At 46.4% G+C, this 20,946-nt stretch overlaps 1 long non-coding RNA gene across 16 annotated transcripts in view; it reads right to left on the minus strand.

The window, feature by feature from the left end:
- Positions 1 to 20,946, minus strand: part of LOC103160242 — a 70,814-nt gene that overhangs the window by 13,189 nt on the left and 36,679 nt on the right. For 11 of the 16 annotated variants that reach the window (XR_004771761.1, XR_004771758.1, XR_004771759.1 and 8 more), the window contains 4 exons: positions 18,716 to 18,807; positions 18,123 to 18,395; positions 12,669 to 12,769; positions 6,086 to 6,307 (listed from right to left, as the gene is read on the minus strand). This is a non-coding gene — a long non-coding RNA (uncharacterized LOC103160242). Of the gene's footprint in view, positions 1 to 2,797; positions 2,890 to 4,309; positions 4,547 to 4,645; positions 5,364 to 6,085; positions 6,308 to 12,668; positions 12,770 to 18,122; positions 18,396 to 18,715; positions 18,808 to 20,946 lie in introns of those variants that run through there. The other 5 variants (XR_003479768.2, XR_003479763.2, XR_003479764.2 and 2 more) reach the window with 5 other exon arrangements.

The raw sequence follows: 20,946 nt of genomic DNA on the forward strand, positions 1-20,946 counted from the left end.
CACGGGAAGACGTGCATCCGGAGAGGAGCTTTTTGCTGGTTTTCCACTTGCCTCACCCATGGGAAATGCATAGAGGAACCTTTCTGGTTTTATCCAACAAGCAGGTAAACAGACAAAAGCGGCTTACGGTCCCCGACGTTTTGGTCATGTGACCTACCTGTAGGCACGCCCACTCCAGCGGCCTGTGCCAGCAAACCTGTCTACCAGATTTTTTATTTCTGCCAGATCTTTTTGCTTTTTATTTTATTTTATTTTATTTTTTGACTATGATTTCTTCTTTTGCTGGCTCTGCTGTTCATGGCTTGAACATTACTAAATACTGTGCCTTTCCAGGGCCCTCTGTTTAAGTCTACCCTGTCTCTTTAAATCTCCTGTCTGTTTGCTACAATGTATGGATCAGAGATTACATTCTGGTTCCCCCTTTACTGTTATCCAGTCCTGCTTGTCTCTGTACCTGTAATTTAACTTTATACTTATCTAACTCTATATACAACTTAAATTAAACTATACTAAGTCTCATATTTCTAACTTGCTATATATCTTTAAATGATGGTAAACATTTAAGGTCATAAAGGTCTAATTTAACTATACTTAAAATATAAGCTAAGTTTATACAACTTAAATTTAACTCATGTATCTTTAAATGATGATGAAAGTTTAAAATCATAATGGTCTATTTCAAATTAACAAAATTTTTATACCACTCAGTTTATCCTATAAGCCGTATACAAAGGTACAGCTTTTTGTTACAAAAAGGGATTTTTTTCTCTAAAGGCAAACTTTTGACTGCTGAGATACTAAATAGACAGACAGTCCTCAAGTGCTCAGAGATCTAGAGAACATGGCATTTAAAATGTTTTGTTAAAAAGCTTTTTATAACAGAGAGATAGGCCACCCCATTTCCTCCAAGAAGACTGATGGGCACTGAAGAAACTTCATCTCGAGTCAGTGACAACACTGGTCACTAAGCAACCCTGCCCTTACCTCAACTGCTACAAAGTACTCCAGACCATGGACTAAAGGATAGTGGAATCGACTTTCCCTGGTCTCTTGGGCCAATGGTAGGCGAGTCTTCCTGTAGTCAGTAATCCACAGGTCACATGCTATCAGCAAGAAGGCAGGTGTCCTGCAGCCCACTACTATGGATGGAGGACCTTGGGGATGGCTGTCCATGCAGCCTGCTGGCAAGTCTCTGTTATTCTTTAATCATTGATTCTGTAAAATCTTATCCTTCTCAAGAACTCTGATGCTTTTGACGACTGGTAGTCTTGCCAGCTTAAAGCAAAACAGATTCCAGGAACAGGTATTTTAGGGTTTATCTATGTGAAGATAGGAAAGTCTAAGATGTATAATAGTCTGAGAATGTAGTTACGAAGGCCTGAGGATAAAAAGGCTTAAATGATGATAAAGTGAGTTGACATTAAAAAGAATGAAATATGTTCCAGATTTCTCTATTTCTCATGCTACTGTTCATAGTCAGTTCTACAATACCACTATATGATCATAACTACAAGGTCAAGATTAAGATGCTTTTCATTGTCCAAAAAAAAATCTGTCTGTTTTAAAATGTTAATGCTTTTAGCCAAGTTGCTTCTAACAAGAATATGCTTCTAACATGTCTAATACTTATGTTTCCACAAACTCTAAGGATTCTTGTAAGTTCCAGGGAGCTGAATCAGATCCAAACAGGTCAGATTCACTCCAGGTAATATTCAACCTTTCCCCGGTCCCAAATTCCCTTCACTCATCTTGGGACTCCTTGGGAACCCCTCCCTCATCTTACAATCTTCCCCTCAAATGACAGGACCTAAGAAAAAAATTTTTTTCTAAACTTAACCTTGTCCTCTGCTCTGTCAACATCTTGCCAGGTCTAAGAGGCGCCAGGGAGTTCCATACAGCCTGGACTACAATGAAACAACCAGCTTCCCCAGGACGTGGCAGCACCCCAACCTTCTCGGGTCCCCCAAAGATGGTCAACGCCCCCCATGTCAGCAGGAAGCAGTCTTAAGAAGTCGACGCCCTTATTCCTTAACCTGCCATGTCTAAACACCCACCTTTTTTTAATAATAAGTAGAGGTGGGAATGAAAGGTTCAGGCATTATGCTGGCCTGCCCCTGTTACCTGGTGGAATCCACTCAGGCAATACCCTGGTCAGCCCAAGGTTCCATGGGAAAGAAGTCTGCACGCAGGTGCAGAGGACCCCTTTAAAAGATAGGCTCCTGCCCATTTACACTCTCTGTTCCCTCGCTCTATTCCCTCTCTCTTCCCTCTCTCTGTTCCCTCTCTCTGTTCCCCTCTCTGTTTCCCGCTCTGTTTCCTCTTAGCTTCCTCTCTACTCTCACCTATGCGCTCTCTCTATGGCGACCGGCCATGGCGGTCAGCCATTTACCCCTGTTCCTCTTCTTAGTCTCCCTATTCTGCTGGGCCTTATAATAAACTTATAGTCTTATGTCTCATATCTCAGCATTTCTCTTTTCTTCTTTTTAAACAAAAGAATAACACCCTCCCTCTCTATGTTTCACAAAACAAAACACCTCTTGGAGCCAGAGAGATGGCTCAATGGTGGAGAGCATATATGCATGTATTGCTTTTTTTATTCTAAAGGTTTTGGTTCCCAGCATCCATGTCTGACATCGGACAACCATCTTTAACTCCAGCTCCAGGGGTATTCAATACCTTTGGCCTCCGTGGGCAACTACACACACACACACACACACACACACACACACACACAGAGAGAGAGAGAGAGAGAGAGAGAGGGGGGGGGAGAGAGAGAGAGAGAGAGATACATACACACTTAAAAATTAAACAAAACTTTCACTTCCTTTTTATTTCATATGTGTGAGTGTTCTGCCTGCCTGTATGTTGTATACAGTGTGCATTCCATGCCTGTGGAGAAGAGAAGAGAAGCGAAGCATTGGTTCTCCTGGAACTGGTGGTTGTGAGCTGCCATGTGGGTGCTGGCAACTGAACCTGTGTCCAGCCAGTGCTCTTAACCACCTAGCCATCTCTCCAACCAAACTTTTTTTTTTTTTTTAAGATTTTATTTATTTGTTATGTATACAGTCTTCTGCCTGCATGCCAGCAGAGGGCACCAGATCTCATTCAAGGTGGTTGTGAGCCAATGTGGTTGCTGGGAATTGAACTCAGGACCTCTGGAAGAATAGTCAGTGCTCTTAACTGCTGAGCCATCTCTCCAGCCCCCAACCCAACTTTTAATTCCTTTTCTTTTCTTTTTTGTTTTTCGAGACAGGGTTTCTCTGTGTAGCTTTGAAAGCTGTCCTGGAACTCACTTTGTAAACCAGGTCTCGAACTCACAGAGATTCACCTGCCTCTGCCTCCCAAGTGCTGGGATTAAAGGCGTGAGCCACCACCACCCTGCAACTTTTAATTTCTTTCTTTTTTTGTTTTAATGTATGTACTTATTTAGTGTGTATACAGTCTTCTTCTGCATGTGTGCCTGCCTGTCAGAGAGGGCACCAGATCCCATTATAGATGGTTGTGAGCCACCATGTGGTTACTAGGAATTGAACTCAGGACCTCTGGAAGAGCAATCAGTGCTCTTAACCTCTGAGCCATCTCTACAGCCCCCAACTTCTAAATTCTTAAGGCTATGTGTTTGCACGTGGGTTTATGTAGGGCTATTGGAAGCCTGAGAAGACTCTCTGGCTCCTAGCAGCTGGGAAACCAACTTTGGTCTTCCTCAAGAGCAGAGAGCAATGTTAACCACCCAGCCATCCCTGTGGCCCCTCTTTCTCTCCCCAACTTCCTCATATCTAACGGGGCTGTGGGGATCTCCAGGCCCAGGACAGCAGGACAGTGAATTCTGTATCTCCCTGAGAGAAGCCAGCTAACTCCTTTACAGTGTGAGAACTGAAGGGATCCTTGGAGCCTCCGGCTTCGGCAACTAACCTGCCTGTCCCTGCTTGTGCAAGAGAGAACCTAGAGAGTGTCAGGGTACTGACTATAGGGGACTTCCCTTACTGGTCCACAAATAGTTGGATGTTTGGGTGTTGAGACCAAGAAAACAGTCACCTGGCTACACCCACTCCTTGCCTAACTAGGTGTGAGCTCTGACTCAATGGGTCCCTAGGAAAATTATTCAGAGTTTCCTCATGATAGGTGATGAAAGGCCCCTGCTGGAGTTTGTCTTATAGCTCCTTTATGAGTCCTGGAGCAGGTGGGTCTTAGCCATACCTTTCATCCCCAGGCCTAGACCTGCTAGATGCAGGAGCCATACCCCAGGGGATATTATCTCCATGTTATTTAATTCATTGTACTGGCTATATATCTGTCACCTCTCCCCACATTGCAACCTTTAGTTGAATTTAATGAGTAATTATGGACAAGGCCAAGCACAGTCCCAGTGCAAGGGCACAAATCCCTGCCTTAGAGGCTGGTGGAGGCGGGGAACTGGCTCCCCTCGCCTTAGAGGATGGGTGGGGGTTAGGGCTAACACAAGCACAGACTGGCAGCCGGAGTTCCAGAAGGCCTCTGTCACTGAGCAGTGAGAGTTTCCAGGGAATGCAAGGGCTCCTGGGGTGACCTAAGGACAGATCAAATCTCACAGAGAAATAGCAGTAAGCAGGAGATGATGGTGGCATATTAGAAGAGTTTCATCAAAAAATTACAAAATAAGCAAAAAAACAATAGCAAGGAACTTTACTTAGAGCCAAGGTCAAATTCTACTGCAATGGGAATACCCGGGGAGACTAGGGAGGGACAAGGCCAGGGCTGGGGGAATGTTAACATAATATTTGGCTAGTCTGCTTTGAGAAGATAAAATGTGATATCTCATTTGTTGCCTCCCAGGTTCTGAGGATGGGACACTTGTGTACAGTGTGACAAGGTCATCGTGTTTTGGTTATCACAGGCTGAAATCAATAACGCCAAGTTCTTTTTTTGGGGGTGGGGGCAGGGTCTCATGCAGCCCAGACTGGCCTCACATTTACCATGTAGCTATGGCTGGCCTTGAACTCTCAATTATCCCCGCCTCCCAAGTTCTTGGATTACTCTTGTGACCCACCAAGCCCAGCTGATGCTGAATCTGTCCAGGGCTTGTGTTTTCCAAGTTCGTTCTGGCCATGGCCGAAGTTCAGTCGCCTGGAGCTATGGACTCTAAGACCCTATTTTCTTGCCGGCTGCTCAGCTCTTAGAGGCTACCTGTGTGGGCCTCTTACAAGCCAGCATTTACTTCTTTAAAGCCAAGAAAAAAATATTACTACAAGGAAACATCAGGAAAGGCTGCACCACTGCCCCCAGCCCCGTGGACAAGCCGTGGCTCAGACTCAGTCTCTTTTTGTCTCACCATCATCGTGGGTTGGATGGTGCTGGTGGCCCAGGAACCCATCGATACTGTCTCCCTAAGAAAGACAATGCCCACCAAAAAAGACGCTGCTATCAGCCTTGGGGGTTCACAGTTTTTAAAAAATTTACAATCAACCTCTATTTTCAATTAGCTTCTAATTGTGTTTAAATTATGCTTTGCAAGTTGTCATCACACCAAATAGGGCAAATCATAAACTTCAATACAAGATTTTTAGTATGCTGTAATAATGAAGATTAGAGAAACAAATGTTTTACACTGCTTTCTGACTACCAGGAGCTGGGAAAGGAGTGAGGCACCCTGACTCTCCTATTTTATTTCTTTTTATTTATTATTTATTTTGGCTTTTCGAGACAGGGTTTCCCTGTGCAGCTTTGGAGCCTGTCCTAGAACTAAAAACAAAAACCAGGCAGAACTTATGGGCAAACGCAAATTGTAAACAAGATAAACCATGATACAAGTAAAAATTATAGATCCGAGTTACATTTCCTCCATATCCTTTGCCACCCTTCCTCAGTTCATAGCAGGTATTCAATTATAACTTACTGAAAATAAGTTTAAAAACATTGAAACTTGCCGGGCGATGATGGTGCACGCCTTTAGTTCCAGCACTCTGGAAGCAGAGGCAGGCGGATCTCTGTGAGTTTGAGACCAGCCTGGTCTACAAGAGCGAGTTCCAGAACAGCCTCCAAAGCCACAGAGAAACCCTGTCTTGAAAAACCAAAATAAATAAATAAATAAAATAAATTTAAATCTCACCTATGATGGCGTTGGCTTTTCCCCACCTACACATACACTGCCATCTAGTGGCAGGTGTTGGCTGGCCACCCAGCCCTGGTGACGGATGGCAGGGGCTGGGGATGCAGATGGGCTGGTCTTGTGTGTGATACCTCTCTATCACAGACCAACAAGGTGGTAGTGACGCTGTGATTGGGAGAAAGCTCAATCGGGAGTTCAGGGTCATCTTTAGCAGGACACCTCCTCAACAAAGAAAAAAGAAGACAATTAGACAGGGATAACTTATCAAATAGTCGTTTAACCAAAGCTGCAGGCAGGCTGATACACAGACTCCATGGTCCGTGGCAAGAGCCAAACGACAGGCTGAGTATTTTTTCAGACACTCTCATGTAGTCTAGCCTGACCTAGGACTTGCTATGTAGCTAAGGCTAGCTCTGAGTTCCTGTCTCCACCTACCATACCTGATTCTGATATTTTTAATTAACAGAAAAGAAAAATAACATACAAAAGCATTTGTGAGTTCCCTAAATATCCTTGCAATGAATCTCTCTTTCTTCCCTCTTTGTTCCCCATTATCCGATAAGAACTTTGAAATAGCAGCAGTGGTGAAATGTGAGTCTTGATTGTGTACAGTAATGACCCAGGTCACACTGCAGATGTCCTCCTGTCTCTCCTCTGAGCTCTCAGATGCAGACTACATCACATGGCAGAGACGCTCACCTCCTGATGAAACCCATCAAGGGCTATGTATGACATTCATCTTGAATTTGGAAGAGCAAAGTAAAGTTTAAGACTATATTCCTTGAGGTACTGTTTGTTGGAAATCACTGGGCAGAATCAAGACTCTTGTTTATAGGCCCAGTTCCATGGAGGTGGAGGCAGGAGTCTCAGGAATCCAGCCAGTCTCAGCTATACAGTGAATCTAGGGAAAGCTTGCATTTCATTAGACTCTGTATCCAAAAAACAAACAACAACAACAACAAAAAAAAACAGGGGGCTGGAAAGATGGCTCAGAGATGGAGAGCATCAGCTACTCTTCCCAAGGACCTGAGTTCAAGTCCCAACAACCATCTGTTATGATATCTGGTGCCCTTGTCTGGTGTGCAGATATACATGGAAGCAGAATGTTGTATACATAATAAATAAATAAAATCTCGAAGAAGAAGAAGAAGAAGAAGAAGAAGAAGAAGAAGAAGAAGAAGAAGAAGAAGAAAAGCAAGTCTGTCCTAACCTGGATCCCCTAAGGCTAAAGGGAGCAACACTCTACTCATACTCAACAGAAAGTCTACAGATAAAGAGACAACCTATGAAAGTTGTAGAGAAATGCTGACAAGCAACTCACCACTGCAAACCCCTTGGGGATTTCCTAGAATCCCAGAACTAAGCTCACAAAAGTAGTTTCAGTCTCTTGCTTATTGATAAGCAGGGAAGAGGAGCTGGGGGTGTGGATTAACAGGTTGAGTGTTTGCCTAGCATGCAGAACATCCTGGGTTCAATCACCAGCACTTATTTTAAACAAGGCATGGTGGAAGACACCTACAATCCCAGCACTTGAGATGTGGGAACAAGATAATGTGTTCAAGGTAATCCTGGGCTACATATCAGTTTTGAGGCAAGCCATGGCTACAAGAGACCCCATTTCAAAAAATAGAAATAATTAAAATTTTAGGTTTGGTGGCGCACACCTTTAATCCCAGAACTGGGGAGGCAGAGGCAGGAGGATCTCTGTGAGTTCGAGACCAGCCTGGTCTACAAGAGCCAGTTCCAGGACCGCCTCCAAAAGCCACAGAGAAACCCTGTCTCGAACACCCAACCCCCGCCCCCCCAAAAAAAGGAAGATGGAAACGGCAATCTGGAGCTGGTAGAGCCCCTGAGAAGTCACCACGGTCCCTGAGAAGTCACCACAACAACAAGAAGTTCCCTACTTGAGGACGTCACACCTCTTTGTGCTTGGTGGGTACCAGATAGCCACTCCACTCTCAGGAGTCACGCTTCAGGGTGACTTCTGCCTCTGGACCAGCTCAGGTACCAGAGGCCTGAGAAGACCGAGGAGGCTGCTGAGAAACAACAGTCGTCGCTGAGGAGGCGGTGAAACCCAGCAAGCCGCCCTTGGGGGAGCAGCCACGCGCACTGGCTTGTTCTGTTCCTGTGGGTGTCAGCAGATGAATGATAGGGAAAGAGTGGGCTGTTTCACCGCCTCAGGTCATGAGACAATGCAGCAGGGATTCCACCGTTCCATAACACCGAGCCCGAGTTCTTTCCACGACCACACATCTGCAAACCACACAATACAATGACCCTTGTGTGGGCACCAGGGCTCTAATAACTGTTCCCTGAGACAACACAATGACTGTGGCTTAATCTGATGTGTCAGACCGTGAGCTCTGCTGTGAGACGCATTAGATAACTCCGGTGGCTTGTAGATGGGGTCCAGGGTGGAAAGTTTTAACCTGGAATGGGATCAGGGTGTAGGAGAAAGGTGTATGTTGGGGGAAAGGTATCTGAAGAAGCCGAATACTAACCTACTCCTTTATAAGCTAACTGGAAAAAAACAAGTAAATCAATAAAAAGCTTAAAGAGAGATACCCAACAAAGGTGCCTGATGCTCCCACAGATACAGGTTTTAAAGCCAAAATTCCCACTTTTAGGTGTGGGATACTTTTCTATGGGTTGCTAACCAGGGAACCCTCAAAGGCCCCCAAGACAGTTCAGGCTGTGGACACTGCTCTTGCTTGCCCATCAGAACCAAACAGTAAGACTCTATTGCTGAAGACATCTCACGCTCCACTAGACACAGAGAAACGATGCTGGAACTGGACTGGAAGCATCCTTCTGCTGGCTGGCATTCACAGCGCCAGAAGGGGCTATGCATGCGTCTTATTAAGGAGGAAAGCTCACCAATGCTCTTTCCCAGATGTGGACTCCGAGTGCCACAGTACAGACCTACTGGGGTGTAACCAGCCACTCTCTTCTTGGATTCCACAAGAGGAAATAAACACCTAGTGCTGTAAACCTGGGTAAAATCCTGTGGTTGGGGAGGTCACAGGCAACAGGGGAAAAGCCATCATAGATGTTTTGCTAAATGGCTAGGTAGTAAAACTGCCTTCTAAATATTTATGTTCATTCTAATAGACTAGTTCAGCTCTTATCTGTTGTGGGATAGTTGTACACTGTGTGAAGATATATTGCTGTGATTGGATTAATAAAGAGCTGAAAGGCTGTGACTGATTTATAAAGAACTGAACGGTGAATAGCTAGGCAGGAGGTATAGGTGGGGCTTCTGGGAAGAGAGAGAGGAAGTAGAAGATGAATCTAGGCATTCGTGGGATGCCAATGAGGCATGGAGGGAGCCGGGCAAACAGACAGGTAAAAGCCAAAAGGTAGAGATCAATATAAAGAGACAAAAGGTAGATCAATATAAAGCTGTTGATTTCAGTTGTAAGAGCAAGAGGGACACACCTAAGCTAGGGCCGAGCATTCATAATTAATAAATTTCTGGGTCGTTATTTGTGAACTGGCAGCCAACAAAAAAGCTTGCTGCACTCTGCCTTAACCAGAGGAATCTTTTTCAGCAGGGGGCAACAGTTAAAGCAGAGACCCATAACTAGGCCAAGTGCTGAGATTAAGGGATTATTGGATGGTCTGCTGTGGAGGTACGGATAATGATTTACAGGACCAGGCTCAAATATAGGTTAAATATAATTTATTTGGGGGAGAAGTCACTTATAAAAGAAGCAGATGGCCACTCTACGGATCCAATCAGGCTGCAAGAGAGAGCCACCTGCCCAGACCCCAGACCTAAACTCTCTCCTCAACACATCCTCACCAGTGACCGTGCCCAAATGGGCGTGGTCAGTGCTACAGGTGTGGGCGGGGTGGATATTTCATTGCAGTCTGCCCTAAAGGAGACACAGTGTGAGAGAGGGGATGGAGGATGGAGGACCAGGAAGGATGCTGTGAGATCAGTATTCTGGAGACGGTATGGCCATTGTAATCATGAGCACACAGCGGCTCTGATCACCAACACACACAAGATATGAAAGGAGGAGGAAAGCCAGGAAGAAGGGGTGTGTGGGAGGAGATAAGAGAAGGTAACGGGTGAATATGATCACAATACATTATATGTACGTCTATGAAGCTGTTGAAAATTAAGAATCAATGTTAAATAACTGATAACTTTTGTCTTTTTTTCACCACTATACTACCTGTTAAGTACTTTCCTTATATGGTGTTATTTATTTTATAGTAGGGCTTTTTGTTGTTTTTGTAACTCTTTTTTAATGATGACAATGTGTGGGAGTTTTTTTGTTTTGTTTTTGAGACAGGGTTTCTCTGTGGCTTTGGAGGGTGTCCTGGAACTAGCTCTTGTAGACCAGGCTGATCTCGAACTCACAGAGATCTGCCTGCCTCTGCCTCCCGAGTGCTGGGACTAAAAGCATGCACCACCACCGCCTGACTGACAATGTGCGTTTTCATGATGGAGTAGACACAGATTGTGTAAAGGCCAGAGACAACTTTGTGGGTTGTCTCTCTTCTTCCACTTTTACTTGGTGGTTTGAATGACAATGTCCCCCATAGCCCTCTCAGGGAGTGGCATTATTTGAAAGGATTGGGACTCGTGGTCTTGTTGGGGTAGATGTAGCCTTATTAGAGGAAGTGTGTCACCAGGGGTGGGCTTTGAGGTTTCAGAAGCCCAAGCCAGGCCCAGTGGCTCATTCTTGCTTCCTGCCAATAGAGATGTAGGTCTCTCTGCTGCTCTCAAGCATCATGCCTGCCTGCACGAAACCATGCTTCCTGCCACGCTGATAATGGATAAAACTCTGAAACTGTAAACCAGCCCCAATTCAATGTTTTCCTTTATAAGAGTTGTCTTGGTCATGGTCTCTTCCCAGCTGTAGAACACTAAGACGTGGGGTTCTGGTGTTCGAACGGATGTCATCCGGCTTGTTCAGTTAGCACTCTGGTGAGTCATCTCACTAGCCCTAAATTTTGTTTTTTAATTTTTCACATGTATGAGCATTTTGCCTGCATATGTATATATGCACCACGTATGGGCCTGGTGTCCCTGGAGGCCAGAAGAGGGAAGTAGATCTCTTAGAACTGGAGTCACAGATGGTTGTAAAATACAACCTCAATGCTGGCAACCAAACCCAGGTCCTCTGTGCAAGAGCAGTAAGTGCTCTTAACCAGTTGTTTGTGTTGGGGGTTTTGTCCTTTTATAAGTCTGTTCTCCAAGCTGTTCTCAAATGCATGCTCTGCCTGTAAGGATTCAGGCATTGTACTGGCCTGCCCCTGTCACCTGGCAGAATGCACTCAGGCAGTACTCTGGTCAGCCCAGGTGCAAAGGACCCCTTTAAAAGAAAAACCTCTGCCCACTTATGCCCTCTTTCCGGCTCCTCTCTTTCTAGGTCTTTTCCCTCTGTCTCCTTCCTGCTCGCTTTCCCTAGAGCAGACAGGCTTTTCCTGTCTCCTTCTTCTCTTCTGTTCTCTCTCTCTCTCTCTCTCTCTCTCTCCTTTCTTCTCTCTCTCCCTCCCTCTTTCCTCTTCCCTTTCCCCTCCCTTCCCTTTCTAATAAAACTCACTTAAGCCCTGTCTGCCTGGCGTGTTTGTCCCTCCACCTGGGTCACCCTCTCCTGCCATGGAATCCACCAAGGTCCCCCGAGCTTTATCCTAACACCTCTGCCTCCTCCACGGTGCCGTGATTACAGCTGGGCACCACCACACCTGGTTTTATTTGCTACTGGAAACCGACTAGGGCTTTCCATGTGGCTTCCACACATTCTTCCAACTGCCCTGCAGGTATTATTTTTGGTTGGTTGTTGTTGTTGGGTTGTTTTTCGTTTGTTTTTGGAATTAGGGTTTTACATAGCTCAGGCCAGCCTAAAACATACCACATAGCCCAGGTGATCTTGAACTTCGAGCCTCTGCTCCGTTCTCAAATGCTGAAATTATAGACATGTGCCACCATAGCCTACATTAGGTTGTTTTAAGGATTTATTTTTATTATTTTAATTATGTGTGTGTGGAGGCCAGAGGTGCCGGATCCCCCTGGAGCTGGAGTTACAGGTGGTTTTAAGCTACCCCACCTAAGTGGGTGCTAAGGATTGAACTTGTGGCCCCTACAGTAGCAGCAAATACAAGCTCTCAACCACTCAACCACTTCCTCAGAATAACACCCCGTGTCTTTGGTTTTCTGCACAAAAGATTGAACCTAGGGCCTCATGCTTGGTTGACCAGTACTCTGCCACTAAGTGTGAGGCTCCCAGTCCCTATTTGGATCATAATTTAAGACACATTTGTTTCATTCAGTCCTAAGACTCAGGTTGCCAGTTGCGATGCAGGTGCACAGGGCTCCACAAAAGTTGGCACCAGCGTCAGAAAATGTCACATCCCACCGAAAGTTAAAGTGAGGGAGACCGAGGGTACACACCTGCAGAAGCACATACATGGGCTGTGTGAGCTGGGCTGGAATGTTCCCAGCGCCCCTAACTAGATACTCAGCAGAGAACTTCTGTCTCAAAGGAATAAGCTGTGTCCTCAACTTATTTCACCCCCAGGGAGCTGGCCCCGCCCACATCAATCACTCATCAAGGCAATAACCTACCAGTCATGGAGGTGTTTTCTCATCAAGGCTCTCTTCCCAAAATGACTATAGCTTGTGCCAAGTTGACAAAACCAGCCAACACAACTGGGTCATCTGAAACACTGGGAAAAAAAAGTAAGAAGGGGATATTCAGTAACGCCCCAAGAGACAACAGCTTCCAGGAAAAGTCAGGGTATGCCTACTGAGAGCAAGAGAGTGTTGGGGTGTCTGTCTTTGTTGTGAGAATTCACTCCACCAATAGCTTTGGGGCACCGGCCTTAGGGCGTGACTTCTTGCCTGTGGACATGATCTCTTAAAAGGAGACAGACTAGGCCGAGGATGTGTGTTCTCTCCTGTTGTGAAGACACTGGTGTGAACAGCATGTGGTCCGTTCCCAGCTCCCTTGGGCAGAGTGGAAGGACTTTATAACTGGTTATATTTTGTTCTATATTCCTGAGTCTGTTTTCCCCATAGCATCCTTTAATAAATTAATACATAGGCCAGGTACACAACTTTAATCCCAGCACTCGAGAGGCAGAGGCAGGCAGATCTCTGTGAGTTCAAGGCCAGCCTGGTCTACAAGAGTTAGTTCCAGGACAGGCTCCAAAGCCACAGAGAAACCCTGTTTCGAAAAACCAAAAAAAGTTTTATATATATATCTTTGTGGTTATCGTAACGGGCTGTGTTGCTGCATTTTTTCTCCCCGCCGTCTCACTTTGTGGCCCTACCTCAGTCAGAGTCCCTTTGTATCAGTTGCTTTGTAATTACAGCGATTGAGAGGTGAAGGCAGGAGGACCAGGCATTCATGGCCTGTCCTAGCTACACAGTAGTTTGAGGTCAGTCTGGGCTACACAAGACTATGCCTCAATAATCCACAACCAAAACCAAAAAAATAATGCAATGACCTGTGACAATCCTCCTGTTTCTGCTTCCAGAGTATAAGGATTACAGGAGGGGACCACCACACCCTACTGAGCGGCAGGGTGTTAGCTAAGAGGTTGAACACTTGGCTTATCATACGTGAGGCTCCAGACAGACAGAGACAGTTACACAGCGAGTGTCCGTGCTGGCACCGGCAGCTGGCAGACAGACAAGAGCTTAACAACAAGGAGCCACTTTCATGCTTTTATGTGAGCTGGAAATGGGGGCTCCTTCCTTCCTGTGGGCAGGCAGCCCATGACCTGACCAAGAAGCCGAGTTCAGGCAGGCATTCAGCCCTGTTTGCCAGACTCTGCTGAAGTTCATGGGCAGAATGGCACTGATCCAATCCTCCTGGCGGCCTTTGTTATTGGTTGGGGCACCTTTGAAACATGAAAGCAAAAACAAAACAAAAGAAAAGAAACATGAAAACACATGGGAAAGAAGAGGAAGGGGTGTGGAGAGTCTGGCCCTCTCTCTGCCCCTTCTGTGATGTGGGGGCACAGGCTCACACACGGCAGGGAGCCCATCCATTCAAAGCCTCTGAATGTTTCACTAACAATTGTCATTCCTAAAAATTAGGCCAGTTGGCAAGTGCAAGGGACCCTTACTATTCACAGTTCCTGAATTACATGCAAATTGCATCCTGGAAACCCAGAAAATAAACAGGAAACGTGGAGTTAAGCAACCAAAGTCTGATGGATGGAGTTCAAGGAAGTTTATGTGACCACCCTCCCAAAAGTTAGTAAACACAGCAAAGTCTAGGCTCTTTGAGAGTTAGCCCCCTGTGACCCTGGAGCAGGGAAGGGAGCCCTGGGGGTGGGGGACAGCAGATCCAGCATCCATTCCCCCTTTCCTTTGCATGTGTCTATGTGGTGTGTGTGTGTGTGTGTGTGTGTGTGTGTGTGTGTGTGTGCGTGTGTTCCTGATTGCAGGCACACGTGTGTGTGCAGGAGCCCACGTGTGTGTGTGTGTGTGTGTGTGTGTGTGTGTGTGTGTATGTGTGTGTGTGTAGGCCAGAGGTCATGTCAGGTGTCTTCCTCTATGCTTTGACACAGGGTCTCTCACCACACCTGGAGCTCCCAGCCATCCAGGGTTGCATCTCTGCATACAAGGTCCTCGCCAACCCTGCTTGCCCACCTTTGGATAAAGAAATGGGGGAATGGGTAGAAAATGAACTTTATCTTTCAAGCTGGGCAGTGGTGGTACACACCTTTAATCCCAGCACTCAGGAGGAAGAGCCAGGAGGATCTCTGCGAGTTCGAGGACAGCCTGGTCTCCAGAGTGAGTGCCAGGACAGCCTCCAAAGCTACCCAGAGAAACCCTGTCTCGAAAACAAAACAAAACAAAACAAAAAAAAAGCAACAACAAAAAAAAGCTCTTGCAAAGAAGAAAAGTGAGGACCGGACCTGGGTGAGAGTGTGGAGGAAGCCAATACCTCCAAAGAAAAGCTGGGTGGGGCCATGGGTCCACGATCCCAACACTCAGGAGGCTCATGGGGCTGGAGGATTGCTTTTCAGTTTAAGACCAGCCTCGACTACATAGTGGAGTCCTGGGGAGGGGCGGGGGAGGGAGGGGACAAAGATGTTGGTGTGGAAAAAAAGGAGAAAAATATGGAAAGAAAAGTGTTGATGGTTGTGACTGGAAATATTTGGAGGGAGTGAGGAGAAGCATATGGAGAAGAAGGTGAAAGGGAAGAATTCTGGGGGTGCCAATACCTGGAGGGAGACATTGACTCCAGATGCTACAAGGAATCCCACAGGGATTTTCAACCTTGGGGTAGCACTTTGCCTTTCCATAGCCCAGTAATTCAGGTCCTGACACTGGTGTCCCTTAGCCAGTGAAGGACGTGATGGGTAGTGAGCGCTTTGGTGGCTTCCATGAACTCTCCTCTGAGTGGAACGATGACATGATGACTTTTCCAGTTGGGCCTAGGAAGCATGTGTGAACTGGCTCGGCCTGCGATGTGCTCAAAAGTGACCATAAAAATCGATGATGCCAGTCTCCATCCACTCCCTGATGCAAGGCTCCCTCCAAGCCCCTCAGGCAGGGCAGCACACTAGCGTTCTCCCCCTAGAGCCCCTCCCACTCTGGAGAGTCTCCTCACATTTCCTCCATAACTCTACATCTCTCTGCTCACTGTTTTCTTATTCTTCTTGGGAATTTGGAAGGCACTGGCTTGGATGGTTTTGGTGACCCACCTGGGGTGCACCTCTGAAAGCCTATAGTTTAAGTGTCCCCTGAGATTGAAACATTGTATACTTCAGGGAGACTCTTTAAACAGGAAGATAAACAACTCAAGAGAGCTTCAGGAAGTCCCTGAAACTGACCAGATTCATTAGGCCCCGCCCTGCCAAAGGAAGCAATAAAAGCTGATAGTCACCCCCCCACACACACATAAATAAGCCCAGCTGCAGAGATGACTCTGGAGATCTGACCCGCTGCCCTGAAGAAACAGAAACCAGCAGAGCTAAGAGGTTTAGACCAACTGAGTCACTTGGAGAGGACACTCTCTAACCTGCTAAGCTGCCTACAGGCTACACAAATAAATAAACCCTGTTTTGAAAGACCAAGAAAGAAAATAAAAATAAATCTTGTTGCTTTGGCTATTTTTAGACAGGATTTCTCTGTGTAGCCCTGGCTGTCCTGGAACTCACTCTGTAGACCAGGCTGGCCTCTAACTCAGAGATCCTCCTGTCTCTGCCTCCCAAGTTCTGGGATCAAAGACTTGTGCCACCAGCCAGGTAGAATAGTTTTTAAAAGACCCACAAATGAATAAAATGAATATTTTTTTGGCTTATCAAGACAGGGTTTCTCTGTGTAGCTGTGGGTGTCCTGGAACTGACTCTGTAGAACAGGCTGGCCTTGAACTCACAGAGATCTGCCTGCCTCAGCCTCCCAAGTACTGAGTGCTGGGATTAAAGATGTGCGCCACCATCGCCTGGCATGCTAAGTCTCTTTTTGTAAGGATGTGTTACCACAGCATCGATCCTAGAAGAGTACCCCATCTCCTGAGGAGCCTAACGTGAGCACAGTCTGGGTCATTTATCAGTGAATCATTTCTTTAGATGTAACCCCGTTTCTGTACAATCAATGGCCAAGGTGCTTCCTGGCCACCTGCTGAGTGTGGGGGTGAGTAGGGAAGCCCACTAAAGCCTGAATAAAAGGATAAAAATACTTATTTGGGGAATGCTCATACAACAATGGTAGACAGCCTCCCAGGTCTTCTGCCCTGGGGCCCTGAAGGCTGCAATCAGATCTGTGACCACCACCCAGGAGAGAGAACACACTGTTCTGCCCCCCTTATCTGTTCCCATATAGCACCTGAGACCACACCTTAATGGGCCGGTTCCCCAAAGACTCTTGGCTGAATGGGCCCCTACAACAATTCCTTCTTGTCTAAATCAGAGGGTCCTAAACCTAATACAAAACTATATATAATAAGAACAAGTATCAAGTATGGTCCAGGAGAAAGAAAAGGAAAAAAATACACAAAATTAGAAATACAACCAACAAGACCACTATCAAGCAAGAAATGCACACTAGATGTCCAGGTTGTCAGTAATTGGCTAATAATAGAAATTATTCCTACCCTGAGGAGTCTAAGTCTTGTACCTAAAATGTCTTAGCTAAGCTACAGGAGAACAGTAGCCGAGACTATCTAGTCTTCAGCCCCATGAAATCTGGCAAATGCCGAGCACCTTCGGGGCCATGGATTCATCCACAGGTCTCACCCTTCACCCAAAGCTTTTTGCTACCACCTTTATCTCTAACCCACAATCCTGCCCACTCTTTCCTTCAGTCACCCAACAGATATGTGTGGAATGCCACCGTGTTCCAGGCACCATGCTGGCAATGGAATAGAGGCTTCCACTAACAGCTGCTTCCTGGCTGTGGGTCTCTATAACCCAGGGTGGTCACTGCTGAGTCAGTGAGGTTAGTCAGTAGATGGAACACTGGGTAGGAACACAGGCTACTGTGGGAGTTTCAACATGGCCCTGCCTACCAATTGTGTGGCTTTATATATAAACTTCCATTCCTTTCTGGAAACAACCCTAGCCAGCCAACAGACAAGAATAGATGCCTTACTAATGCTGGTTAGTTGTTTGGTGTTTTGTTGTTGTTTTGTTTGTTGGTTGGTTGGTTGGTCTGAGACAAGGCCTCACGCATTGCAGGCTGGCTTCAAACTTACCATGTAGCTGAGAAGGACCTTGGTCCTTGTGCCTCTACCTCCCCAATGCTGAGGTTAGAGGCAACTATGCCTCGTTTTGATGAGCATGGCTCATTTGGTAGAATGCTCATCTAGCATACAGAAGACCCTGGTTTCAATTCCTGGAACCATATGAAAAGGGTGTGATGGTTCATGCCTGCCATCCCAGCACCCAAGGAGTGGCGGCAGGAGACTCAGGAGTTAAGGTCACCTCAACTACATACCAAGTTTGTGGCCAGCTTGAGAGCTGGGAGTAGGAGAGAGGGAGAGAGACACTTTAAGCCTCTTTTCCTGGAAATCCCCCAACCCTGTAAGCAGGGAAGAGACCCTTGGGCTTCAGGACCCACCTCCAGTGGAGTCCCGCCCTGCATGGGTCTTCAGTGTCCTCATCCTCAAGCCCGGAAGGTCAGAACACCTGTGAACGGCTGGAAAAACACTAAACAGAAAGCACAGAGTCCAGGAAAGAAAAACAGACAGCCACATGGAGCCAAGTCAGGGAATCAGGCTTCTGTTGATTTTGACCCAAGTCCAGTTTCAGCCCAGCCAGGATGAGAAGATCTTGTCCAGGAATACTGAAGCTGAGGGGAGGAAGGGAAGAGCCACAAGCCAAACTTGGGACTCTGATAGAGAAAGATAAAGTTCAATTAGCTCATTGTAGTGAACCAAAGGGTGGGATCCACACAATCTGTTCTTTACACTGTAGATAAGGAGTATATTCCTCTGTGGCTTGGAGTGGGGATTTTCACAGTCGTGGTTGAAAAGTCAGGTCTGAGGGGGAATATGGAGTTGCTTGTTTTGTTTGCTTGTTTTGTTGTGGGGAATCAACCGAAGTCCTCATGTTCGGTAGGCAACTGATCTACCACTAAGCTATAGCTGTAGCCCTGGTAAATCTGACTACATAAAAACTTTCATTTATTTATTGGAGGAGGGGCACGCATACCATGATGGTGTATCGGTCAAAGGAGAACCTGCAGGAATCGGTTCTCTCCCTCTGCTGTGTGAGACCCAGACATGGAACTCAGGTTTTCATGCCTAGAGAGATGAGAAACAGACATCACAGACAGGGGGCTAACACACCGGACATATGTACAGCTCCAAAAAGTAAAGAGACACAAACAAATGTTCCCGTAAAAAGAGATGGGTCTTGCTTCTAATAAGAAATACAAAGCTTGCCGGGCGGTGGTGGCACACGCCTTTAGTCCCAGCACTCGGGAGGTAGAGGCAGACCGATCTCTGTGAGTTCGAGACCAGCCTGGTCTGCAAGAGCAAGTTCCAGGACAGTCTCCAAAGCCACAGAGAAACCCTATCTTGAGAAAAAAAAAAAAAAAAAAAAAGCAACAACAACAACAAAAATACAAAGCTTTAGTATCGTGTCCTTCAAATCAGATTGGAAAAAACTCAAAGCCTGTAAGCAAGAGTGGCTGGCAAAGCTGTGGGGACCAGACCTCTAGGGCATCATTGGTGGGATGCAAAAGAGGTAATGCACATGGTAGGAGGGATTGGCAATAATTAGAAGAACTATATACACATATCCTACTAAAGAAATATTATTTCTGGGAATGTACTTAAACAAATCTGGCAAAGGCTAGATGTGGTAGGGCACATCTTTAATCCTAGCACACTGAGTTAGAGGCAAGCAGGTCTCCGCAAGTTCAAAGTCAGCCTGATCTACATAGAGAGTCCCAAGCCACTCACAGCTACAAAATGAGACCCTGTCTTCAGAACACAACTGATAAGGACCCATAACCGTGGAGTCTGCCTATACTTCCAGTCACTAAGGAGGCTGACCTCATGAGCTTAGGAGTTCAAGGGCAGCCTGAGAGTGGGGTTAAATTGTGTGTAATTACTGAGGATACCATATTCGCTGGTGTTTGGGAGCTGGGACACTTTCTGGGAAAAACAACAACGGAAGACACATGACTTGTTTTTGAAAACGGGAAAGCTCAACAGGAATCCTGTCCTGCCTGCAGGGAGGGGCCATGTGGTGGATGACATAATTTCACTTACATCTGTGGCACACCTTACATGTGAAAAAGAGAAGTGATAAAATGCCTATGTCACCATCTTGAAGGCCCTAGTGACATAACAGATTTGTTGGTGATTGTGAACCCGCACGTACGAAAGAAGGCACCAGGCCTCGGTCTGCTCCTGCCTCTAGATGAAGTTGACAGCTGACCCAGAGGTCTGTGGGCGGGGACTGTGTTGCCCGGCGCCTTAGAATCAGAGTTGGCAGAGCTCTGGACTACAAAGCCAGACTCTGTCTCAAAATGCAAAGAGGGCGGGGTTGTTGCTCAGTTGGTAGAACATTTCCTTAGCTTGCCCAAAGACCTGGGTTTGATTTCCCAGCACAGAGTAACCTGGGCTCCATGCCATGCATTGTTAATCCCAGTTCTCAGGAGGTGGAGGCAGGAAAATCAGGAGTTCAAGGTCATCTTCAGCTGCACAATGAATTTGAGAACAACCTGGATTGCCTGAGACTATCTCAAAAAACAAACAAAAAACCTACCCCAAACCAAACAAAAGGTGCTAAGTACTATCAAATATTACCTCCAGTCTGTCCCCTCTGTAGTAACTGTAAATTATCGCATAAATGCCTCCCTTGCCTTCTCTCTCTCTCTCTCTCTCTGGGGGGCAGGGGCAGGGTAAGGTCTCCCTATGTGGACCATGCTGGCCTGGAGCTCATATCCATCTGCCTGCTGGGATTAAAGGTGCACAGCACCACTGGCAATTCTGTCTTGTTTCCCAGACTGGCCTCAACTCATCCTCCTGCCTCAGCTTCCTGAGTAGTCGGGATTGCAGGCATTTGTATCTGGGAACTCCATTTTGAACAGATAAACCTTGTCCGGGACACAAATGCTCCTCTGAGTTCTCACCTCCCCCTGGAGATTCTTAAGTGGCTTTTCTCTCTGAGACTCACTTGCTGTTTTTGTGAAAAGTAATAGTCACACCTTATCTGCCCAAGACCGCAAGGTCTTTCCAAGCTTGCACCCGCTCTGGGCAGTTTCCCCTTGGTTGTTACACGAAGAGGAAGTTGGTCGGTCAAGCTAATCTATACCAAGAGGAAGCTCCTTAGTTCAGGGACCAGAAGAGGGTAAGATAAGCAGAATGACAGATATTATGACCTAGGGGGCTGGAGGGGTGGCTCAGTGGTTAAGGACACTGGCCAGATCT

Source organism: Cricetulus griseus, assembly GCF_003668045.3.
Source record: "Cricetulus griseus strain 17A/GY chromosome 1 unlocalized genomic scaffold, alternate assembly CriGri-PICRH-1.0 chr1_0, whole genome shotgun sequence".
NCBI lineage: Eukaryota > Metazoa > Chordata > Mammalia > Rodentia > Cricetidae > Cricetulus > Cricetulus griseus.